This window comes from Podarcis tiliguerta (genome assembly GCF_965153285.1).
Source record: "Podarcis tiliguerta genome assembly, chromosome: 3".
NCBI lineage: Eukaryota > Metazoa > Chordata > Lepidosauria > Squamata > Lacertidae > Podarcis > Podarcis tiliguerta.
Window position 1 is genome coordinate 101,861,075 of NC_139536.1, and position 23,956 is coordinate 101,885,030.

At 42.4% G+C, this 23,956-nt stretch overlaps 1 protein-coding gene and 1 long non-coding RNA gene across 2 annotated transcripts in view; one reads left to right on the plus strand and one right to left on the minus strand.

Moving 5' to 3' along the window:
* The window catches only part of KCNS3 (potassium voltage-gated channel modifier subfamily S member 3), a 442,125-nt gene that overhangs the window by 339,669 nt on the left and 78,500 nt on the right, over positions 1-23,956 (minus strand). The gene's annotated exons all lie outside the window — the stretch shown is intronic.
* Positions 14-23,448, plus strand: LOC310673486. Its single transcript, XR_014509067.1, has 3 exons — positions 14-91; positions 20,493-20,684; positions 23,108-23,448. It is a non-coding gene; the product is annotated as an uncharacterized lncRNA (long non-coding RNA).

Genomic DNA, 23,956 nt, shown 5'->3' on the forward strand with positions numbered 1-23,956 from the left:
CGCTACGCCACTGGGTTCTCCTTGGGATGGTGCAACTGTCTCCCTCATCATTAACATTCCGGAATGCTACGCAGCATTCCTGTTCGCTCAGGTATTTGATGCTTGAAATACATTGTTCCTGGAAACTTTGAAAGTGTTAGCAGTGGGGATATGCAGCCGTTTTAAAAGTATGTGCTAGTATTTTGCTATTTAATGTTTATTTAATGTTTTTGTTGTCAATATGTTTCTATTTTATGTTTTAACTTAGTGAATGTGCCTAGGTGAAGTCTTACCCAACTGATCTGGGAATAAAAATACAGTGGTACCTCAGAAGTCGAACGGAATCCATTCAACTTCCAAAATGATCGGAAACCAAGAGGCGGCTTCTGATTGGCTGCAGGAAGCAGTTTGGGTTCCAAAGAATGTTTGCAAACTGGAACACTCACTTCCAGGTTTGCAGCGTTCGGGAGTCAAAACATTGGGACACGCAAGGTGTTTGGGATCCAAGGTATGACTGTACTAGAATCATAGAACTGTTAAGTCATCTGGTCCAGTGTTTCCCAACCCTGGGTCTTCAGCTGTTTTCAGACTCCAGTTCCCATCATCCCCAACCACTGGCCTTGCTAGCGAGGAATGATTGGAGTTGTAGTTCAAAAACAGCTGGAGACCCAAGGCTGGGAAACACCGCACTAGTCCAACTCTCGCAATGCAGGAATCTTCTGCCCAATGTGACCCTGAGATTATGAGTACCAGCCTCTACCAACTGAGCTATCCCAGCAATCCATTGAGATCAGTGGTATAAGCAAATATGATTAGGACTAGGCATAGACATGGGTGACACTGTGGGTTAAACCACAGAGCCTAGGGCTTGCCGATCAAAAGGTCAGTGGTTTGAATCCCTGCAATGGGGTGAGCTCCTGTTGCTTGGTCCCTGCTCCTGCCAACCTAGCAGTTAGAAAGCACGTCAAAGTGCAAGTAGATAAATAGGTACTGCTCTGCCAGGAAGGTAAACGGTGTTTCCGTGCGCTGCTCTGGTTCGCCAGAAGTGGCTTAGTCATGCTGGCCACATGACCCGGAAGCTGTATGCCGGCTCCCTCGGCCAATAAAGTGAGATGAGCGCTGCAACCCCAGAGTCGGCCACGAGTGGACCTAATGGTCAGGGGTCCCTTTACCTTTACTTATAGACCAATTCAGTTAGTGGTAGGCTACTGAAAATGGTTCGTAGATTGTTGCCTCTGTGCACACACATGCATACTATTTTCTCTGTATGATAATCAGAGAGCCGCTGAAATTTTCTGAGCAAAACATTTTGTCACTGAAGTGTAATTCACCATATATTTATTTTTGCGGGGATGAAAATTGTAATTAAACCCAGTGGCATTTCAGCTTTCGGAATGGGACTGATAACACCTAGGTTAATCAGATTTGAATGTGAAAAGTCCCATCCGGAGAATTGAAAAGAGGCGATTTGCAAATGATTTGCATCTAAAAGCAACTGTTTCCTAGATACCATTAAAGCAGACACTTCAGGAAATAGGATTTGTTAGACATGTTAAGTGAATTATAGCCTCAAAATAACAAATTGACATTTTACAGTGTAAATCAAGATTTCTCATGTAATTAGCTCACAATTCATCATGCTTGTTCTCTGCGCTATCCCAATGAATTGGGACCCTGATATTTGATTCATAGCTACCAAAGGCAATGAGAATCTCCCCCCTTTAATTCTACCCAGGAATAAGTCATTGTGCAAAGATTTGTGGGAGTGAGAATTCTATGTCCAAAGATTTCTGCTCTTTATAAATCAAGGAGAGCCTACAAGGAGGAGAAAAAGACAATTGTGTCACCCTGTAGCAACTTCTCATTATAAACTCAGGCAGAAGGCAGTTTCAGTCCTGTGGCCAGACTGAAGTGAACTGGATTTTACCCAGAGTGTGGGCAACTGAGTTGAGTGGAACTTCATTATTGGTACTGGAGAATACATTGAGTTGAGGAGTGAGGAAAAAGCTGTGAGTGAATTTAATGTTTTAAGTGCAAGAAAGAAAAGAGGTGACACCTTGAAATTCACAAATGTGTGCTGTCACCCCTTCTTCCCCGGGATTTTTGCACATTTGGGATGGAGAGCAAGTTTATTTATTTACTTTGTACTGGGATGTCTACCTTGCATCCCAGTCAAAGCCCTGGGGCTACAATTATGCTTACACTAGATCTACTTTATTATTAATCCACAGGGAATTTCATCCCATCCTATCCAGAAGACTTAGGTAGCTTCCAAAGTTGCCCAGTCATTTTAATTTGATGACATGGACAATATTCAAAGCAGTTTATAGTTTCCATAATGTAAAGCACAAGATCTAAAATCTCAATTAAACCAAAACACCATTGAGCACTGAAATACCAATATATATATATTATTATTATTTTAAATGTCAACAAAACTAATACAGGATAAGGAACCATTAAACAAGAATCAACCAACAATTTGAGAAAATAGCTGTGAGTCAGCACATCACAAGGAGTTCTCATATGACTCAGCACATCGCAAGAAGTTGCGGCTTTACCAAAACTGAGTTTAAGGTTTGATCATTCACACACACACACACACACACACACACACACACACACACCACCCTCTTTTCTCATCTTTGGAAGGTTATTCAATTTACATATAGATGAGTTTTAAGCCATTAGCAGGACTTTTTGTATCATGCAAACATCATTTAAAATGCTAATCTTTGGGAAAGTGGCAGAGAAGCACACCCTTTTAGATCTCTCTCTGATGGTAGGTATGTCACGTAGGAGCAAAATATTTTGTGAGTGCTTGCTTTTAAATGATTTTAAGGAAGGAGAGCCGTAAGATACCTGGAGGAACATATGCACAGAACGCAATGAAACATTTCCACTTGTGTTTATTGTGGGTGAAACTTACAACAAGCCAAAGCTTGTGACACATTTTGCAGATGGCAAACATATTCCTACAGCAGCTAGAAAAGACTTTCCTATCCCCAAATTTCATTACTACTACTACTACTACCACTACCACTTCATCATTATTATTTACCTACCCAGGTGAGCTACAAAACAGAAAGCAACTATGTCAAAAATCATAATAAACATAGCATTAAAACAAGAGTCATTAAAACCATAGACCAGCAGTTGGCAGCCTTTTTGGACAAATGGGCACATTTCAAATTTTGGGAGAGTGTTCTGGGCACCAGTCACAATATAGTCGCCATGGTGGCATGGCATAATACAAAATGGCTGCCATGCGGGGCAAGGCATAACATAAAATTGGAGGAAGCACAGTTATAGTGATGCTTTTCTCTTAGTTGTAGATCCACACAAGAAAAGGCTTAACCTATCAAATTTCTGCCTGCCATAAAGCTGTTAAAGGCACAAGACATACCCTCCAACATTTCTCTGATGAAAATAGGGACGTCCCATTCCATAATGAGAATTTTACTATTTATACCCCACCCATCTTACTGGGTTTCCCCAGCCACTCCGGGCAGCTTCCAACATATATAAAAACATAATAAAACATTTTTAAAAAACCTTTCCTATACAGGATTGCCTTCAGACGGCTAACATACCCTCCATCATACCCTCCAGCATTTCTCCAATGAAAATAGGGACATCCTAAGGAAAATCAGGTCATTCTAGGATCAAATCAGAAACTGGGGCAGCTTCTCTAAATCAGGAACATCCCTGGAAAAGATCCCTGTTTTCCTCCAATGCCAACTGTAAATCAAAGCCTTGGCTGCTATCCTGTCACCACATCTGGGAGTAAGCTTCATTAAACACAAAGAGACTTACTTCTGAGTAGATATCTATACCACTGTACTGCAAGCTAACTGTGCAGTGAATTCTTAACCTAGTTTTTAGCTCCTGCAGAAGACATGGCTAAGCTACCCAATACAACTTTTATGGTTTTCTAAGGAGCAATGGAAGTTCCTGAGCAGCTGAATGTTTTAACTAGCTAATTCCAAATTCTGCAGTTCCAGCTTTTAAAACCTTACATGGGGAGGTTATCACTCAAGAAGGAAATTGAGGGAAAGATGAGTGCTGTGCAAATGCTTTGACAGACAGTTCAGCAAGTGTGGGTTAAACCACAGAGCCTAGGACTTGCCAATCAGAAGGTCGGCGGTTCAAATCCCCACGACGGAGTGAGCTCCCATTGCTCGGTCCCTGCTCCTGCCAACCTAGCAGTTCGAAAGCACATCAAAGTGCAAGTAGATAAATAGGTACCGCTCCGATGGGAAGGTAAACGGTGTTTCCGTGCGCTGCTCTGGTTTGCCAGAAGCGGCTTAGTCATGTTGGCCACATGACCCTGAAGCTGTACCCTGGCTCCCTCGGCCAATAAAGCAAGATGAGCACTGCAACCCCAGAGTCGGCCATGACTGGACCTAATGGTCAGGAGTCCCTTTACCTTTACCTTTAAGGAGCAATGGAAGTTCCTGAGCAGCTGTATGTTTTAACTAGCTAATTCCAAATTCTGCAGTTCCAGCTTTTAAAACCTTATGTGAGGAGGTTATCATTCAAGAAGGAAATTGAGGGAAAGATGAGTGCTTTGCAAATGCTTTGACAGTTCAGCAAGTCCAACCTGCCTGGAGGCTACTCTCAGAGGCTTGTGAAGCTCCCAGAAGATGAGACCAGTGAATCTGTTACACGCAAATATATCTGCAGTTAACTGTGTTTTTCACTGGGTGGCCTGTGCTGTAGCAAGAGGATAGGGGCCGTTATATATCCGGATTTCCCTGGACATTACTGAGATTTCAAAGGCAGAATTGATGTCCAGGGAAGGGATTTCTGAAAGGCAGCACTTTTTCCGCCCCACAACTTTGGAGTTTGGTCTTAAAAAAACTCAACAACAAATTAGAGAAATTGAAATCATTTATTGAATACAGTCGTACCTTGATTTTCAAACAGAATGCATTTCGGAAGTCTGTTTGACTTCCAAAACGTTTGGAAACCAAGGTGTGACTTCTGATTGGCTTCCGATTGTGCCGCGTGCCAGAAATAATAGCGGAAGCCACATTGGACGTTCAGCTTCCAAAAAAAGTTCAAAAACTCACTTCCGGGTTTCGATCGTTCGGGAGCCGAAATGTACAAGTACCAAAGCATCTGACAACCAAGGTATGACTGTACAGTGGTACCTCGGGTTAAGTACTTAATTCGTTTCGGAGGTCCGTTCTTAACCTGAAACTGTTCTTAACCTGAAGCACCACTTTAGCTAATGGGGCCTCCTGCTTCCGCTGCGCCGCCGGAGCACAATTTCTGTTCTCACCCTGAAGCAAAGTTCTTAACCTGAAGCACTATTTCTGGGTTAGCGGAGTCTGTAACCTGAAGTGTATGTAACCTGAAGCGTATGTAACCCGAGGTTCCACTGTATATGAGGGAAATTATGTACAGCTGGAAAAGTTGGCAGCATTAAGATAAATTCAACAGTGTAAATAAGTTTTGATGGATGTAATAATGGAGTACTGAATGGTTTAGTTCTTGTAAAATATGCAGGGATTTATGATGTGCAAAATGAACCATGGAAAGAGAAGAAGGGAAGTCATTGATATTTTAAGGATGTTTAAATGAGTATTATAAATTGTAAAGCAGAAAATTTAATTTAATTTTAAAAATTATATATATATAAAAGCTCAACAACTTTCAGGGTGTTCTGAAAAACGGCGACCCTACAGGAGGAGGACATCAGAAGATAGAAGTGAACATGAACAGAGATCCATACAAAATGCAGTTAGCAGGTGGTGAGCTCATTGCCAATGTGTCGGTGTCGTCTGACAAAATCAGGTTGAAGGATATTTTCAGCCACTCTTCCGTCAAGGGCTCTTGGAGTTTTATCAGAGAGGATGCATGGCTGCTTGCTATTCCCAAAGGTGCTTAATATTCAGCTGTGGTACTGACGGGAATCAACTGGGCATGCTGAAAAAGAACAGGGGTACCTCACCATTCTGCATTGTTCAGTTCGCTGTCAGTCCCCGTGGGAATCAATGTACCTACTCACTTTTTATGGACTGTAATTCTTATAGTCCAGTCAGTCTCTAACTGCCAAGAACAAGAATTGTGATGCCACCAGTCACCGTAATGCAGTGGTTTTCTGAAATGGAGGGCAGGGGGAAGCGGGGAGACTAGGAATTTGGACTGGGCGGCAGCAAGGAGGAGGAGAACTCAAGGAAAGATGGCTGCTGGGGAGAGAGAAAGACAGATACAGGAAGATAATGGGCTGCAAGTTAAAGCTACTGGCTTTCCTGAATGTTTCCTCAGAGGGAGAGAGAGATACCAGTATGTTTCCGAGCACAATTCAAAGTGTTGGTGTTGACCTTTAAAGCCCTAAACGGCCTTGGCCCAGGATACCTGAAGGAGCGTCTCCACCCTCATCTTTCAGCCTAGACACTGAGTTCCAACTCCAGGGGCCTTCTGGCGGTTCTCTCACTGCGAGAAGTGAAGCTACAGGGAACCAGGCAGAGGGCCTTCTCGGCAGTGGCGCCCGCCCTGTGGGATGTCCTCCCATCAGATGTCAAGGAAAGGAACAACTACCTGACTTTTAGAAGTCATCTGAAGCCCTGTTTAGGGAAGTTTTTAGGGAAGTCAGATGGGCGGGGTATTATTATTATTATTATTATTATTATTACTACTACTACAGTGGTACCTTGGGTTACATACGCTTCAGGTAACATACGCTTCAGGTTACAGACTCTGTTAACACAGAAATAGTGCTTCAGGTTAAGCACTTTGCTTCAGGATGAGAACAGAAATCGTGCTCCGGCAGCAGGAGGCCCCATTAGCTAAAGTGGTGCTTCAGGTTAAGAACAGTTTCAGGTTAAGAACGGACCTCCGGAACGAATTAAGTACTTAACCTGAGGTACCACTGTACTACCATTATTATTATTCAGATCGAAATCTGTCTCTTAAATCTGAAGCTCTATTGATAATAACAGGGGATCGAAAAGTGGCGCCCCTGAACATTGAGAAAGTCATGACTGAGTTATTTGTAGATCACTCTCCTTCCCGGGCTGAGAGGAAAACATGGCAAAAACAAGTTATTTATTGGGACAGTGTGATTTTTGCAGCTGATGTTAAAGTTGCAAAACAATGAAGCACGGGGTGGAGCAATGGAGAACTTCTGAAACAACAATGGGATATTAGCTCCGCCCAAGGCATGAAGGAGAAAAACAACAAACAAGAAAAGATAGATATAGTATTTTACAAGGACAGAAAGAAACACCACGGACAGAATAATGGCCACACACAGGAAGAACAAGGATATAGTTTGAATGCTTCACATGTAGCTTTATAAATCATTTAATGTGTCAATACAAACAGAATTCGTTAATATTGCAGTTGCTGTATAAGGGATTGTTATTTTGACTGGAGTAGAATTGAAATTAATAAGATTTTGGAACACAGAAATAAAGCAAGTCATCGAGCAATCAATTCTAGCACGTGGGGGGGGGGGGGGTACCTAAATTACATAATTTGGCATCTGAATGATTGGTACAGTGGAACCTCGGTTTTCGAGCGTCTCAGAAGCTGAACGTTTCAGAAGCCAAACGCCGAAAACCTGGAAGTAATTGCTTCTGTTTTTGAACACGTTCGACTTCCGAGGCACCTTTCTCCATTTTCTCAGTTGAGTTTGCCAACTGCCCATTGCACCGGGGCTATTCCTGTTCCGGGTCTTGAGCTGGTCTAGTGGACAGCCAATTGGTGCGGCAGCCATCTAGGATCAGAAACTTCCGTGCAAATTGATCTACTAATTGATATACTGTGTGACTCTTAGCCTGTGAAGTTGCTGTTTGCCATAGAAAGCGCTTCAGCGGCATTGTGGGAAATTTAACTACTGACTCCCAGCCCCAGCTGTTTAATACTGATGGTGCCTGTGGGGAGCACATTTAACACAACCGATTGCCTTTTTTGCCCGCAAATGTGCTATTTCCTGAAAACATTGCCCCTGCAGTTAGGCAGGGGACAATTTTAGCTGATTGGGGCCTTACAACTCCCCCACTTTCTTCCAAAACAACTTGTGCTGTTTGGCCCAGGCTGACGACCAAAAGATCATCAACATTTTATGTATAGCATTGAATTACGACAATGCATTCCACCCAATCCTTAAATACAAATAGGTACACAGAGAGCAAAATGAGGGTAGATACTGAAGACACAAATACTAAGAAATAAAGGAAAGCTATTGTGCTGGTATGATGCCTGGGGGGGGGGGGAGCTCTGTTGGGTAAACAAATACAATTTAGTCTCTCCAAAGCAGTGCATCTGAGGTTAATGTAGTATGCCCTCTTTTCCAGTGTTGCCTTTATTAATCTTTATGATGGAATATGTTATTAAGCACAGCTAGATTTAGCCCTAACGCAACACTGCAGATTACTGTACACTACAGATAAATCAAGCAACTCTTATGTAGGTGAAGCATACAGACTTCCCACCTGTTTATATCCAGGGGAGCAACCGGGACAATGGAAAGCCCAGCCCTTTTTCTTTGAATGAGCAAGGCCTCACAATTCCCAGCTGCGTTTTGCAGCTTCTTAGTGTGGAAAGTGCACATGTCCTTTGAACACCCCCAGAATCCACTGCTGGAAATCAGGTGATCCCTTGGAACCAAAGTGCTTTTCCAAAGGCAGACCTTGCCAGTGGGCTCTTGTTATAGATGGTTTCATGGGGAAAAATTTATTTTATTAAATTTATATCCCAGCCTTCCTCCCAGAGGAGTCCAGGGCAGCAAATACATAAACGGTGGAACAATAAGAATATCTTAAAAACAATTCCAGTAGAGATGCAGCTTGGGAAAGATCTCTTGTTTAGTATAGGATCCTGTTTAAAAGACAGTGCAAGCCTGTTTGTGATACATCAGGTGAGCCCTAGGGCTGGGTGATATCTGGTTTTCAACATTATGATATATCACCAGCTAAGCATCACAATATACCGATATATCATGTCTGAAATAAGGATGGGGCTGGGTAGAGGCATTGGCTGGCTTCTCCATTTCCCCCTCATCATGATTTTTGCATAGCACACAAGCACATCATGATTTGCAATGTATTGCCAGGTCAAAAATTATGACACCTGTCAGGACAGGGGGTTCCTGCTTGGCAGGGGGTTGGACTCGATGGCCCTTGTGGTCTCTTCCAACTCTATGATTTTATGATTCTAGGACTGGTCGTTCTCCTCTTCAAATCACCACACAAACGCTTCTTGTTATTTTATAACTTTTTATTGCGTATTAACAAACAATATTATAAATGGTTCTTATCTTTAGCTATTATTCCTCAGAGTCACTTATTTCAGATACAGTGGTACCTCGGGATGCCAACGGGATCCGTTCCGGAACCCTGTTCGCATCCCAAATGGGACACAAGATGAGACGGCGTGTCTGCATGTGTGCGGGTCGCGTTTCGCTGCTTCCGCACATGCGCATGACTTCATTTTGAGCGTCTGTGCATGCGCGAGTGACGAAACCCGGAAGTAACGCACGCTGTTACTTCCGGGTTGACTCGAACACGCTCATCCTGAAGCGCATTCAACTCAAGGTATGACTGTACCTTCTGAGCTCTGCTTCTCCGTGACCAGCAACTCTCAAAATGGCGACTGTGTCGTTCCTTTCGCTTTCCCGCTCTTTTTTCTAACCTGGCTAGAGCTGGCTTGTATCTCCCCTCCTCCGAATCTGAGCTATAACTTAACCCTTGCTTTTCCTGTGAACATCCGGTCCCTCCCTGTTGTTCCTGTTGCTCTCTTCTATCAGCTTCACTGCTCTCCTCCCCCCCTTGGGGAAAACTTTCTCCCTCTGGAAAACTGGGAACTTCTAACTCTAACTCTTCCCTGACAACACTGACATCACAGTATGCCCAGCCCTAATGAGTCCTGCTTCTTCATGCGAATGCTGGATGGATACTTTTTAAGAATAAAGGAAGAGCCCTGTTGGGTCAAACAAAGGTCCACCACCATAGTCTACCACCCTTTCTCCTAACAGTATCCAATCAGATGTTTTGGCTGAGCTCTCGGGTATGTCATGAAGGCACCACCCTGCGCCGTTTCTCTCTGACAAATGATATGCAGTTTCACTCTGCCTCCTAACATGGAGCTTCCACTTAGCAACTGCCTCTGAATAACCATTTGTCCTCTATGCAGTTATCTAGTCCCCATCTGAAACCATCTAAGCCAGTGGCATCGTTGCCTCTTGTGGCAGCCAATGCTACAAATTAATTGTGTGTGTGTCCTTTTGGGTCGAATCAAGCGAGGTGCTGCCAATCTGTTTCATTGACCTGTTTCCAAATTCTAGGATTATGGAAGAAGAAGGGAAATAGTTCTCTCTATCCACAGCCGTGCTTCATTTTATCACTGACCAGGTCCGACTCATGTGGACTTCCTCATCTGTGGAGACTCCTCTCTCCCTGTCTCCATGCACAAACTTCAAAAAATTAACTTATTTGAGTCATTAAGAGGTTTTCCCGAAGCCTAACTGTGGCACATTTGCAGCTGTTTTCACTGGGCCCCCTCCTTCACCATGTTTAGTCTTCAAATATCTCATCTATTGATTCCAGCAGAATGGGTTTCGAAGTCTAAATTTGGAGCATTTGTGCGACTGTAACAGCCCCACTGGAAAAGCCCCCCAGGCCACATTTAAGATTAAAACAAAACAAATCACCTCCTGATGGCTGCATTGAGTCTATAAGAAAGCTTTTGTTCTTCCATATTTTTCAGGCAGCTCAATTCAATCTTTCATTCTTTCAGCTTTTCAAGGCACAATCTTGGAGCAAAGGCCATGTCAGTGTGCTTGAATTTCAGAGCAAATCCCAGAGGTGCGGGGTGAAATGGCAGAAGTCAATTCTGGCTGCAGCACCACAGGGTTAAAAAGCCATTATCTGAAATGTCACCTTGCCAATTGTACCCACCTGGAAAAATGTTAATCCTCTCTCTAAGTGCTCTGCAGCAATTTTCATAAGTATTCTTCAAAATGGAAAAATCAATTATCGTGCTATAGCAGGTTGCATGCAGAGGCCACGATCCATGCGCATAGTGTATTCTAACTTACCTCTCTTTCAGTTACTCCCTGAAATATACTCGGAGCCGAGAGTGGCTTTCATGCTCTTTATTCAGCTCATAGTGGTGAGGAGGAATGAAAGTTCCCCCAAAGTATCTGCTTTATATACATTATTTACGCAATGGGCTGCACGTGATTGGCTAATTCTGGAATTCTCCTGTAGGCCAATCAGGTTGTGGATTCACTTCCATCTGGAGCTGGATTGGGTGGCTCCTGCAGACCAATCATACTGCTGCATTGTTCTAGGACCAATCAGACTGCTGCATTCTGAATCCTATTATTCTAGGACCAATCAGACTGCTGCATTTTGGGTCCTATTGTTCTAGGACCAATCAGACTGCTGCAGTTTGGATCCTATTCAACTCTGTACATAACACCCCCAAAACAACTCTTTTGGTGACGTGAAGTTCTACATCACCTCCCCGCATCCCCGGCACATAAAATTATTTTTAAAAAATCTTAAATCTTTGTGGCAAAATATGACAATGACTGAAAGTGTCATATGGAAAAAATGCACACACATGCCTATGTTGTTGCTAACTTGTGTGACTGGTTGAACCACAGCTGTTCTGTAGTCCAAACATGCACTCTGCTATTCTTCCAGATTGTAATTTTTAGCATATGGATATCTGCTACCTCTCTTCTGAATAAATCGACTAGATCAGATTGAATCAATATCCCTGGGAACGTGAAAATTCTTTTGGAGAGGGCGGTCTTACTATTAATATAAGGCTTTCTTTCCCTTTCCTTTTTATACTTAAGGAAAAGGTCTTGCTATCATTAAAAAGGGGGGGGGGGATACATACACATAAAAGGGCGGAGGGCAGAAATCTACACACATATTAACACATGCAAGGGTAAGGGCAGGGGCTCCCAAAATAGCAGGTGAAAATCTTGGTGGCTTAGCAAGTATCCCCCGAAAACAGAGGACAGGGTCCCCAAAGACAAAGTCACAGGAACTGAAGTGAAAATGTGAGTTATAATCATCATAAACAACATGAACAGGATGCCCGTTAAAAAAAAAAAGTCTGTAACACATGTCCCTTTTTTAGAAAAGCAATTTGCTTCTTAGAGAGAAGCAGAATTTACAGTTTCCACCTGCTGGATCTGGAATTCTGGCTGCTCTGTGGCTTTCCAAAGTTGTAGTACCTGAAGTCTAGGAATAAATGTAGCGTACCGGGTATAAGACAAAAGCTCACAGCCTTAGAATATGGGCAAGACAAAGATGATTTCCAAGGGATGAGAAGAGCAAATTGTAAATGGAATTTGCATGGGCACTTACTGTATAAACCCAAATTTCCCAGGACTCTGCAAGACCATAACAGTAGAGTGAAATAAACTTCCCTTTCAGTGCATCTCCAGCACTTTGAATTATTATAAACATTAATTAATGATTGAAAGGCCAATACGGGACACACAAGGTAACTTTGTTCATTTCATCTTAGATAAAAATCTTGTACCAAACCTTGGAGAATACAGTAGTACATCAGGTTACAGACGCTTCAGGTTACAGATGCTTCAGGTTACAGACTCCACTAACCCAGAAATATTACCTTGGGTTAAGAACTTTGCTTCAGGATGAGAACAGAAATCGTGCGGCGGCGGCGCGACAGCAGCAGGAGGCCCCATTAGCTAAAATGGTGCTTCAGGTTAAGAACAGTTTCAGGTTAAGAACGGACCTCCAGAACGAATTAAGTTCTGAACCCGAGGTACCACTGTAGCTTTTATACCATGGACTTTGAAGAAGCACGGAGTCAGGACGAAAGGGCGAAACAAGCTAAGAGCAAGGTATGTTTGGCAAACCCTCACCATGATCAATTCTTCCTGGGAAACCTATGTCCCCGCTGTGGAAGGACATGTGGATCCAGAATTGGCCTCCACAGTCACTTACGGACACATCAATAAAACTGTGTTCATGGAAGACAATCTTACCTGGCTACAAGTGATTGCAGAAGAGGAGGAAGAAGAAGATGACGAAGAAGAGGAGGAAGAGGAAGAGGAAGAGGAAGAGGAAGAAGAAGAAGAAGAAGAAGGAGGAGGAGGATAGGCGGTGGTGGTAGTGGCTCTGCAGTAGTCATGGATAGTTCATTTCAGAACTCATCCATCTCACTTGCTTAGAAGAGTCATTGAGCTGTCACCCGAAAGTTTGTGCAAGTAAAAGGACTGTCTGGTAATTGGCAAGTTCAGGAGAGCAGAAACTTTTCCATCCATCTGACAACTGTAGTTTTGAATTTGAGATTTCTGGCCATTTGTCACCTCATAGTTTGTTGCAGAGCATGGAATTTATTTAACAAAAAACAGCTGAATAAGGGTCCCATTTTATCTTAACTGGGAGTAAGTCCCATTGAACTTCATGTACAGGACTGCACTGTTAAACAATTCCATGTTGAGCTCTAAGAAACAAACAGAATACTGTTTTATTAAAAAAACAAAAACCTACATTAAGTTCCTACCAATAAGAAAATGCTTGCCAGCATTTCAAATCCAAGGTTATACTGGGTAACTGCATGCCCGTACAAACCTGATCAATTTTTGTTAATTTGTTTTAGGATCCAAATATCTAAATGCTTAAATTTGTCTTTGAGCTATCTAAAAGGTCTCAGGGACCCTACCAGAGAGGAATGGCAAACTAAGCTGATGGACTACCCCAAAATGGAAAAAGCTGACTGGAAAGCTGAGGAACCAAGAGGACAAAAACTTTATCATTTACTTAGGAGACCACTGTAAGCAGATGAAAACATTAGCAGGATTTTAATTTCACTTGTAACGTAACAAATGCCTGGGACGCGGGTGGCGCTGTGGGTTAAACCACAGAGCCTAGGACTTGCCGATCAGAAGGTCAGTGGTTCGAATCCCGGAAGCTCTACGCTGGCTCCCTCGGCCAATAAAACAAGATGAGCGCCACAACCCCAGAGTCGGTTACGACTGGACCTAATGGTCAGGGGTCCCTTTACCTTTACGTTTAATGTAACAAATATTATGGATAATATGGATGGATATAAAATGTAAAGTATGGAATAATATGCAGTTGAAAATGTTGACAATAGGGCTCATGGAGGGGGTGGGGGGAAGTCTAGAGATTCAGAGAATTCTCTATACACGGATATGTATTTGTTATTATTATAAATTTATATCTGTAAAATAAAAATCCCCCTCCCAAATAAATAAATAAAAGGTCTCGGGGAGCATTTGACTCCTCCAACCTGGCATCCTTTAGTTGTTTTGAACTACACCTCTCTCTGTCCCTGACCATTGGCCATGCTGACAGGAACTGTAATTACACCATATCCGGAAGGCACCGGGTTGGAGATGCCTGGCTTCAACTGAGTTCCCAAGCCAGCTAACTCTAATTCTTTTCTACCTCAGTGAGTTGAGTAACCAGTGTAGCATCCAAAGTGTGTTTTGAGCTGCCACAATTCACCTGTAGATTACAGAGGATGAGGCAAGAACAGGCATCTAGCCATCTCTGCAAAACATCGCCCTTATATTTATTACCCTCTTTCCTTGAATCAATTGTCTCATTAGCCCTGATTGCACACGGTAATGACTCCAAAGCAAGGTCAACGAGGAAAGGAAACACGTCCCCTTGATGTGGAAAGCCTCTGACATAAATCCAGTGACTTTTGGATTTGGGGAGACACAATATTAATGTGAATCCACTTGATGAACCTTTCAGGTAAGTTTAATTGTGCAAGGGCATAAAATATAAAAAGCCAATGTTTATTGTCAGATGCCTTCAAGCATCCAGATGCAAATGGCTGAACAGCTACTGGAACAGCCTTTTCCCCAGTGATGTTCATGACCTGTCAATGAGGAAATGGATGTGATCTGTCAAGGTTGTGGACCACTGGAATAAAGTTTACGGCATGTAATGCCTTAAGAGAGAACATAATGAAAATGATATATAGGTGGTACATGACACCAGTCAAGCTTGCAAAAATGTATCATATGCCTGATAACAAATGCTGGAAATGTAAAGAAGCAGAAGGTACCTTTTTTCACCTTTGGTGGACGTGCCCAAGGATTAAGGTTTTCTGGGAAATGATTTATAATGAATTGAAAAAAATATTTAAATACACATTTAGAAAGACCCCAGAAGCCTTTCTCCTGGGTATGGTAAACCAACAGGTTCAAGTGAAGGACAGAACTTTTTTTATGTACAGCAGCAAGAATACTCATCGCGCAATACTGGAAGACGCAAGATCTACCCACGCTGGAAGAATGGCAAATGAAGCTCATCGACTATATGGAACTTGCAGAAATGACTGGCAGAATCAGAGACCAGGGAGAAGAGATGGTGAAGGAAGATTGGAGGAAATTTAAAGACTATTTACAGAAGCATTATAAAATTACGAACGTTTGAGGTTATCAGATTGAATGTAAAAGAATGTTATTATAAAAATGACAATGTTAAAGAAAGTATATTTAATAAGACATAGGGAAATGTAAGGATAAATAAGACAATAATATTAATCTGAACCAAAGATACGCCAGAGGGAAAGAGTTTACTACCAGAATATAAGACCTAGAATACAGAGTGGGAAGGCATGGGGAAGTCGCAGACCTAAGTTTATGCTGAAGAATACAATGATACAATATTTGTTTTTAATTCTTTTATTCTTACCGTTTTCATTTTTCTTTTTGTCTTTGTACAATGTATGTATTGTTTTTCTTTTGTTTTTTTTCCTTTTGATGTGTTTGTCGATTTGTTCTTTTTTTGTTTATTGAATGTGGAAAATAAAATATTATTTAAAAAAAAAAAGGATGTGATCTGTCAATACCTTATAAAACCGACAATATCATCTGTATGAGAGGAAAAATTCTTCCTCCACATAACCTCAGGCACTATGCAAAAATTATGCACATCACAGATGACCCCTACTTTATTTTTCATCTTCTGCATATTATCTATTTTTCATCTTCTGCATATTATCTATTTTTCATCTTCGGCATACAGTGGTACCTCGGGCTACCCGAGGTACTATTTCTGGGTTAGCAGAGTCTGTAACCTGAAACGTATGTAACCTGAGGCGTATGTAACCCAAGGTACCACTGTAGTGCCATTCAGGAAAAGTTAAGCCAGAGTAAAATGCTACATCGAAGGTTGTCAGCGTCACTTTTGAAAGAGACTAAATTATACAAGTGTCTCTTTTTCTTTCACTTGGTTGCCTGGAAATCGGGTTTCCTGTTCAACTTTTTAATAGTATGACTGGTTAGTTCTAACACAGTGTGTGATGTAGTGAAGGCGCTTCCGTTCATTTAGACATTTTCTTTTTCTCACAATGTCCCGATATGAACTGGTTTCATTTCAGCACCCAGCTCACAAAACGCCTATCAAATCGGACCACTCTTGCATTTTGCAAAATGGCGTCATTGACTTGGATTCTCCAGGCTGTACTACGAGAACTCCTTATACAATGGATTTTACTATTTGCAGTTCTGCTGCTGCTAACCGCCAGTTTAACACTGCGATTTGCTTGACCTTTCTTCTCTTACTCTCCCATCCTTTTACACACACTCCCAGCTCAGAAAGAAACATTTTAATGAACAATTATTCCCATTCCTGCAGCTTTCTCAGGCTGGGAGGTAGGCTCCGGAGTTCATTACACCAACTTTGGTGGCCAATTGTAGAATCAAAGAACCTTAGAGTTGGAAGGGACCCAAAGGCCATCTTGCCCAACCCCCTGCCATGCAGGAATCTCAGCTAAGGCATCCATGACAGATGGCCATCCAACCTCTGCTTAACAGAGAGCCAGTGTGGTGTAGTGGTTAAGAGCAGTAGACTCGTAATCTGGTGAACCAGGTTCGCGTCTCCGCTCCTCCACATGCGGTTGCTGGGTGACCTTGGGCTAGTCCCACTTCTCTGAAGTCTCTCAGCCTCACTCACCCCACAGAGTGTTTGTTGTGGGGGAGGAAGGGAAAGGAGAATGTTAGCCACTTTGAGACTCCTTCGGGAAGTGATAAAGTGGGATATCAAATCCAAACTCTTCTTCTTAACAACCTCCAAGGAGAGGAGGGGCTTGCTTGATTTCCAGTGTGTGTGTGTGCGTGTGTGCCCTGCTCACTCTGCCACACATTTGAGTGCGCAAACACACCACAGAAAGCTACATTTTTGCGGAGAAGGATGGTGAGCTGTCTTACCTGACTGTAATTGTGCATGCATACGAGAGGGAGAATGTACGAATAGGTCTATGTGCATCGTCTGTGAAGGAGGGAGCAATGTGCAATCTCTGTGATAGAGATAGAAAGAGGGGTGTGTGTGGTTTCTGGGTGTTTATATGTGTGACAGAGAAAGGAGAGGGGTGTATTGCATGTATGTGTGTGAGAGAGAAATGCCCATAGGCAAAGCGAGAGAAGTTATGTGTGGCTCTCTATATGGGGATGGTCTGTGCAAGGTTGCCATATGCCCTCTTTTTCCAGGACATGCCCTCTTTTTTATGGGAATGTAAAATGAGAGTCACCACAGTTAGAAGTCGGCAAATGTGTCCCCTTTTTTACTCTTCAAAATATGGCAACCTTACGCTGTGGTCTGAACGTATATGGTGAGTGTGGGAGAGAAAAATCGGAGAGCCACTTTGTATATTTTTCCCCCGGAACATGGGAATGACCCTTGCTATTACACAACAACAGTATCATTGTATGGGGGCGGGGAATCAATAGTTTGTTCTCCATCATTAGGACAAGCTGACTTCCCATTGTTAGCATGAAGTTGCCAGTGTATGCTTTCTAATTTTGTGTTGACATCATGACTCCCCATTGTAGCCATTTTGTGCTAGTGTCCATGGCGCTTCTATCAAGTTAAGAGTACTGGAACCTCCTTTCTGCCTATCTGAGGACTGAGCCCAAGTATTATGAAATGACCTACAGACTTCAGTTCCCCAGGCTATACTTTGGATAAATGTTTTCCCTTGTGCTCTCGGTTGCCTGTTCCGAATTGTACATCCAAGGAAGAGTCCTTTATGTTTACAACATCTCCCTTGGGACTGATTTCTTTCTGTCTGCCCTCTGTTCTTCCAGCTCCTCTGCTATTTTAGGAAACGCTCGCAGACTCTTATTGAATCTTCCTGAGAATGCATCCCTCAGTGTGCTTTGTCCGATGAGATAGCGTTCACCAGATGGCTTGGGGGTTCCATCAAAATAGGGGGGGGGGGGAGGAAATGCACTTGAAGCCAACACAATAAGAGGAAACTCCCATCATAGAGTCCTCAGAGAATGAACAGAGTGGGCTACTGCCTTTCCAACTTTTACTTCTCCCTTGCGAAGGAAGAAACGCTGCACATTTTTCACCTCAGAAATTTTTTAAAGAAAATGGGGACACTTTGAAAGGTGTCCGTGACATATAGCCCTATGAGAGGCTACTCTGTGCAGAAAACAGAGGTGGTGGTTGCATTTGGGGCGAACACACTGGGACAATTTGGTTTCTCTTAAGTTTTTTTTTTTGCTCAAAAGCAAATAAAGTGAAGTTTCCCTGATCGTACTGTCTGCCCTGCTCTGTGACTCTTTTCAGAGCACTGGGTTTGCTGCATTGCAGCATTCTGTTTACTGTCTCAGTTCTGAGGAAATAAGCTAAAGGACGGCCTCGAAAGAAAGGAGAAAAGTCAGTCATTGCAGCATACATATTAATGGGTTGGGGATAAAGAATTAGACAGACGTAACACGACGGGAAAGCTTGCTTACCTAACACCTATAAATCTTTGTTGAAGGAGTGTCACCGCCATGGGGATCGTCTCCCAGAAACAGCAGCTAATCAAACATATTGGAAAGGAAGATGTCGTCATCCTACTGATTTCATTTGGTTGCATTCCAAGGGTGATGTTATGGACAGCAGTGAGATTATGCTATGGAACAACCTCCACATGGAGAGCCACACAGGATTGGAGCCTAAACTGACTCTGTCGACCCCATGGCTGAAGTCAGTAGTGTCCCTTTGCCCAACAGAAACCCAAAACAGCCTTCTTCCCTCCACAATCCCTTTCCATTCTATGGTTTGGTTGGAGTGCTTTTGTTTCCTTCCATCTCTGGTTACCTTGGTTTTTTATGTATAAACAGACACAGCAGGATGGCATGGGCATATATTAAGACATGAGTGACAGACACACTTAGGGGCTGTTCCCTGGGGGGGATGGAGTGTCCTGTGCACAGCCAGCCCCCATTATTATTATTATTATTATTATTATTATTATTATTATTCCCAAAGTTCTAGACAGGAAGAAGCTTCTGTGCCTCTTTTGCATTTACTTCCAGGGTAAGGAAGTATAGAGCAAAGGTTTTGAGCATGGGGTGGGGGGTGGGAAAATGCTGTTTATTGTGTGATGCCTTATCTTTGTGAAGACAGATGAAAATAACCTCAAGGTTAATGGATTTATGGCATTGCACAGAAACAGATGTGTATTATATCCACAGTATCAGAGATGCACAATTTATTTCCTTATACAATGGTACCTCAGGTTACATATGCTTCAGGTTACATACGCTTCAGGTTACAGACTCCGCTAACCCAGAAATAGTACCTCAGGTTAAGAACTTTGCTTCAGGATAAGAACAGAAATCGTGCTCCGGCGGTGCAGCAGCAGCAGGAGGCCCCATTAGCTAAAGTGGTGCTTCAGGTTAAGAACAGTTTCAGGTTAAGAACGGACCTCTGGAACGAATTAAGTTCTTAACCTGAGGTACCACTGTATACCCTTTGCTACAGGTGGGATTATTATTACTGTGATTTTTAAAAATGAACTTGTTTCTAGTTTCCAGGGGAATAAAAAGAAGCCCCTTAGAAATATAGTGGCAACGAGTGGATGGGAGACCTGTTCTTTAGGATTGTGTCATATTTGAAGGGGACGGTCTCTGAGATTCAAACTTTCCAGATATGAGTAGAATTGCTATCAGTCCTGGATATGTAAAAAGGTACAAGAATATTGGGAAATGATTTATAACGAGTTAAAAAAAGTTTTAAACTACTTTCCCAAAAAGACCAGTGTCCTTTCTACTGGGAATAATCCAGACAAATCGCTAGGTGTCAGGAAAGCTGATTGATGTACGCAACAACAGCGGCCCGTGTTTTTCTATCCCCCAAATGGAAAGTGAGCGAGGTCCCTCATAAAGAGGACTGTCAGCTTAAGATGTTAGAATATGCAGAACTTGCAGGTTTAACAGACAGAATAAGAAACCAAGAAGAACGTCTATTTAAAGAGGAACGGAAAATATTCATTGAATATATGGATAACCACCGAACTCAGCTGAAAACATTGGCAGCATTAAGATAAATTCAACAGTGTAAGTAATTGATTGTTGTAAAAGTGGAAATCTGATCTGAATAGTTAAGGTAAAATATGCAGGAATAGAGGACATACAAAATGAACCATGGAAGGAGAAGAAGGGAAGTCACTTGATATTTCAAAGTTTGTAAAATGATTATTTTGAAATGTCAAAAATGAAAAATCTAATATATATATTTTTTAAGAACTGCTGTCAGACTACCCAGGCTTCAGACATGTATGCTGTAGTGCAGAAGAAAAAGCTACTGGTAATATGCTGTAATGCCCAGGCTGCCCTAAGTTGGATAAAGAACTGCAGAACGTTTCTCTTGTGGACTTTGGTTGAGAATCTGAAGGCAGGAATGAGCTTGGAAGTGAACCATAAAAAGATTGATAAGGTTTCATAGTTTCATATATATATATATATATATATATATATATATATATTGGGGGGGGACAAATATGGGAAAACAAAACAAATAAGCTTTGTGCCACAAATAAAGCTCACAGTTCTTAGAAAAGATTGCTACTTCAGTGTGACTAATCAGTTGGCACAGTTCTTTTTTCTGTTATGAATTCAAGTCCATCTATGTTTTCTATTACCCTAGAGACTCTTTAACCATCCAGACAGTACAGACAAGGCAATATATTTTCAAGTGCCTGAAGCAGACTGTTTTGGGATCAAATATCTGATGTTGGGCTGCAGCAACTTGTAACCCACTTCCTTCTCTCGGGAAGATCCCAATTGGGCTGCAAGATGCCCACCAGAACCATTTTGCTGAAGACTTTCTGGATTGTTGCCGTTCCTCCTGTTGCTGGGCAAATATCCGGAGGGAAAGACCCATGCAGTTCAAGGGTTCAGGCCAATATCTGAAAGCGTGAAGCTGCCACACTGGCATTTGCAAGAGCGGATCATTAGCCCGTGTAATCTTGTTGCTTGCAATAGTCTTTCTGGGAACTGTAGTTTGTTAAGGGTGCTGGGAACTGTAGCTCTGTGGGGGGTAAACTACATTTCCCAGGATTCCATAGGGGAAGGCATATGCTTTATTTATGGGGTGCACACAGCCTCTATTGTTGTTTAGTCGTTTAGTCGTGTCCGACTCTTCGTGACCCAGGGACCAGAGCACGCCATGCACTCCTGTCTTCCACTGCCTCCCGCAGTTTGGTCAAACTCATGCTGGTAGCTTCAAGAACACTGTCCAACCATCTCGTCCTCTGTTGTCCCCTTCTCCTTGTGCCCTCCATCTTTCCCAACATCAGGGTCTTTTCCAGGGAGTTTTCTCTTCTCATGAGGTGGCCAAAGTATTGGAGCCTCAGCTTCACGATCTGTCCTTCCAGCCTCTATATCTGCATTATAATAAAAGAACAGATGTGTTTATTTCTCTTTCTGTGTTTATGCAAAAATAAAGAGTAAATAAAAAAAAATAAAACCTATGCAGGCAGCGCTGAGTAGGGTTACCAATGAGCTTTTAAGCACTGGAGTTATGTGCTGGCAATAGTCTGTCCCCACCAACAGTCTAGCCTCTGTTTTTCTGCACTCCTTCCAAAGAAATTAACATTCTGGTAATTCTGTGACCAGATTTTAAAGTATGACTGCAGCAGACTTATTGAGAGAGAAGAGAAATCCGGTTGATACGTAGGAAGTTGGATTCCAGAGAAGATGGGAGAGGAAGAACTACAGTGGTACCTTGGGTTAAGAACTTAATTTGTTCCGGAGGTCCGTTCTTAACCTGAAACTGTTCTTAATTCTGAAGCACCACCTTAGCTAATTGGGCCTCCCACTGCCGCTGTGCCACCAGAGTACGATTTCTGTTCTCATCCTGAAGCAAAGTTCTTAACCCTAGGTACTATTTCTGGGTTAGCGGTGTCTGTAACCTGAAGCGTCTGTAACCCGAGGTACCACTGTACATCACTCCCAAAAACACAGTGCTCTGTCCAGGACATGTCCCTGTTGGGATACTGCCAGGGAGACAAAGTCCATCATGACTCCACGTCGTCTCCGGACGTCCATTGATCTCCCGTAGACACGCAGTATCAGCAATTAGCGACACGAGCTCCAGAAATAAGTTCCCACATTCCAGAGCCGTGCACGCCCTATCAGCAGATAATGCACAGCGAAAGATGCAATCAGGAGAGCATTATTTACAAGTTTATTTCTGCGTTGATCAGAACAAAGAAAAACATGACTGCCTGCTTCAGAGCTCTGGCATAGAGAGAGAAACGAAAGCAAAGACAGAACATAAACATCCTGTGAAAACAGGAAATACGCAGACTCTGTGACTCAAAGCCTGCTCCCTTTTAAGGTGGAACAGAAATATCCTAACAGTCCCATGGGTTCAGATCCCACACCAAAGGGCTGCCACAGGGAGAATGTTTTCTTCTGCTCTGGAGGGTAGGATAGGACCTGAACCAATGGATTCAAGAAAGGAGATTCCAACTAAACATCAAAAGAACTTTCTGAAAGTTAGAGCCTCTCCACAGTGGAATAAACTTCCTGCGAAGGTGGTGGACTCTCTTCCCTTGGAGGGTTTTAAGCAGAGGCTGGATGGCTATATCTGTCATGGATGCTTTAGTTGAGATTCTGGCATTGTAGGGAGGTTGGGCTAGATGACCCTCAGACTCCCTTCCAACTCTATGATTCTGTGATTCTATGAACTTTCTCCCCACACCCCCCCCCACTCCTCTAGGAATCAACTCTTTCCAAACGGCACATTTCTGTTCTCAGATTAAGACTGCATAATAAACAGTTTAAACAGCGCCACAGCTAGAATGTTCAAAATAACAATTAAAAACAGGAGATTTTTTTCCCTTTTTCTTCTAGAGCTGGTGAAATGCCAATACTGAAAGGCATTTCAGTAGGTTGGCAGACCCAATTGATGGAATATGCAGAAATGTCAAGACTGACGGGAAAGATCAGAAACCAGGAAGACCAAGTATTCTTGAAAGACTGGAATAACTTTCTAATATATTTGAGAGACCACTGTAAACAGCCAAGTCATTGGCAGGAATACAGTGACACTCATAAAGTAACATGAATTTTGGATTCTATGATTATATAATAGATAGATTACAGTAAAAGATGCAGGAATAAAATTTAGAAATGGAACCCATGGGGGGAAGGAAGGAGGTCTGAAGGTTTGAAAGAACTCTTTTTTAATGTTGTAAATGTTATGTTTGTTGTGCACAACCTTTATGTAAAACTAATTTACAATTTTGCTTTCCCATTCCCTTTCCCCCAATCCTCAGTTTAGCTCTCCACATTTCTGCATCAGCTTCGGATTTTCTTTTAAGTCCTACAGAAAAGCGACCAGCATTTTATCATGCGAATTGATTAATTCGTTCTGCGAGTTTTTTCGTCTTGTGATTTTTTTCGTCTTGCAAAGCACCACTGTGTATTGACGGTTTCCCATAGGAATGCATTGACGGCTTTTAAAAAAAGGTGCAAGACGTTTTCGTCTTGCGAAGCAAGCCCATAGGGAAATTCTTCTTGCTCAGAAAATGAAAAACTCTTTCGTCTTGCGAGGCATTCGTCTTGCGAGGCATTCGTCTTGTGAGGTACCACTGTATATGCATTTCTTTTGGGTAAACGTTGCATAGCATTGCAAAATTTGGAGAAATGGGGATTTTGGAGGTTAACTGTGTTTTGGTTTATGTACTATTCTTAAAAAAT